This window comes from Hippopotamus amphibius, chromosome 10, assembly GCF_030028045.1.
Source record: "Hippopotamus amphibius kiboko isolate mHipAmp2 chromosome 10, mHipAmp2.hap2, whole genome shotgun sequence".
NCBI classification, from domain to species: domain Eukaryota; kingdom Metazoa; phylum Chordata; class Mammalia; order Artiodactyla; family Hippopotamidae; genus Hippopotamus; species Hippopotamus amphibius.
The window spans coordinates 77,654,370-77,656,664 of NC_080195.1; the positions used below are offsets into that span (position 1 = coordinate 77,654,370).

Below are 2,295 nucleotides of genomic sequence, written 5' to 3' on the forward strand. Positions count from 1 at the left end.
GTTTTTCAATTGTGCAGTGTATTTTACACAAATTAAACATATGTAGACCAAAAAGAAAACCTTACTAAAACATCTCAAATAAAAATCATGCTGGCTACATTTTCTGACCACAAAATAATAAGCATCAACTGAAAATATTTAAACACAAAACCCCAAACCCTGTCATTTGTAATAGCCTCTTCAAAATAACTGTTAAATCAAAGAGGGACATTAGAATTCATTGGTACACTATTTGGTTTGTACTATTGAGAATGATACATAGTAATTCTAATGGAATAGCTCTATAAATATAATTATATACTTTTGTTTTGCTTAAATATGAAGTAGACAAAAATCAGATTCAGAATATGTTCTTGTCCATTTTAAACAGCCAATAGAATAAACTAAAATTCTGTTCACATTAACAAGAATTAATCAAACTAGATTAAAGACAAGTGAGTAAAAATAAATGACTTTTCCATCAATTAGCCATAACCACAAGGAGATGTAATAAGAAATAATTATCACTCATATTAATATTCCCTAACATAAAATACCAAGGAAAAACCCAAATAAGAAATGTGTGGATCCATAAGAAGTCAATTATAGAACTTTACTGACAAACATGAAATAAGTCCTAAATAAACAGAGATATCATAGTCCTCCATGGGAAATCCAGTCAGCCCTTTCACATTAATTTTTACTCAGAATGCTATTCCAATAAAAATCTTAGCTTTTTTGATATCTCACAAAATTATCCACGTTCACTGAGAGGGAACAAGCAGGAAAGAATAAACAAAATTTTGGAGAAAAGTGATTTTAAAAACCCTTGCCCTAGAGTTGTTAAAATGTTACAAAATTTACAACAAAGTAGTGCAGATATGCTGCAACTATCAAGAGAGAAAAATTAAACAGCACTGATAACTGCAAACAGAAGCACATAGTAAGTGATAAAGTTAATATTTCATACTTGCTAGGACAGAACAACTTTTCAAAACATGGTATTACGACAGTAGGCTAACTCTTCAGAAAAAAGATCAAGAGAGCAACTCATCACACATGATATATAAAAACAAATTACAGTTTGATCATAAAGCTACATATAAAATAAAGATCATTAAAATTAGAAAATATGAACAAATATCTAACTGATCTTAGGATGGAAAGTTGTAAGCTTACTTCTGGTTTCATGAAACCAAAACCAAACCAAGGTAAAAAAAAAAAAATTAAAATGTTTAATCACATAAAATTTAAACTTACATGCCATCACAGGTTCAAAGACATCAACAAAGTGGGAAAATTTGCAACATATGACAGACAAAGCTTTGGAAAACATAAACATGTCTATGGTAATACAAGCAAAAAGCACTAGCAGATAATTCAAAAAGGAGAAATTCAAATGACCATAAAATTTAACAAATTATATACAACCTTACAGGTAATCAAATGAAAAATATATAAATATTAATAAGAATTGAGATATATAATTTTGGCTACCAGTTCCACAAAAATTTTAAAAATTTGATATATTGCTTAATTCCTATGAGAATGTTGTGATAGAATTATGGAGATTTTTATTCTTTAAATATTTTATATATACATGTTTTCAATAATGAGGAAAATGTTATTAGAATGAAATCACATTTTTATATTTGGAAATATCTATAAAGTGAGTAATATGAAAGAAAATACTTTTTAGTTTTAAATGCAAATTTTGCAATTCATTTTTGTTTTCTTAAGCCTAACAATGAAAATGGTAAAATTCACCTTAAAAATGAATCCAGTGCTCGCTTCGGCAGCACATATACTAAAATTGGAACGATACAGAGAAGATTAGCACGGCCCCTGCGCAAGGATGACACGCAAATTCGTGAAGCGTTCCATATTTTTAAAGAGAAGGACAAATATTGTATGCTAACTCACATATACGGAATCTAAAAATGGTACTGATGAACTCAGTGACAAGAACAAGGACGCAGATACAGAAAATGGACTGGAGAACTCGAGGTATGGGAGGGGGCGGGGGTGAAGGGGAAACTGAGACGAAGCGAGAGAGTAGCACAGACATATATATACTACCAACTGTAAAATAGTCATTGGGAAGTTGTTGTATAACGAAGGGAGTCCAACTCGAGGATGGAAGATGCCTTAGAGGACTGGGCGGGGAGGGTGGGGGGGACTCGAGGGGGGGGAGTCAAGGAAGGGAGGGAATACGGGGATATGTGTATAAAAACAGATGATTGAACCTGGTGTACCCCCCCAAAAAAAAATTTAAAAAAAAATGAATCCAGAGGGAATGAAGTTTTCTCTCAACTA

At 31.6% G+C, this 2,295-nt stretch overlaps 1 non-coding gene across 1 annotated transcript; it reads left to right on the top strand.

Moving 5' to 3' along the window:
* Positions 1 to 1,762: 1,762 nt before the first annotated feature.
* LOC130830681 (U6 spliceosomal RNA) lies at positions 1,763 to 1,869 on the top strand. The gene has a single exon (XR_009047849.1). It is a non-coding gene; the product is annotated as a U6 spliceosomal RNA (small nuclear RNA).
* Positions 1,870 to 2,295: the final 426 nt, after the last annotated feature.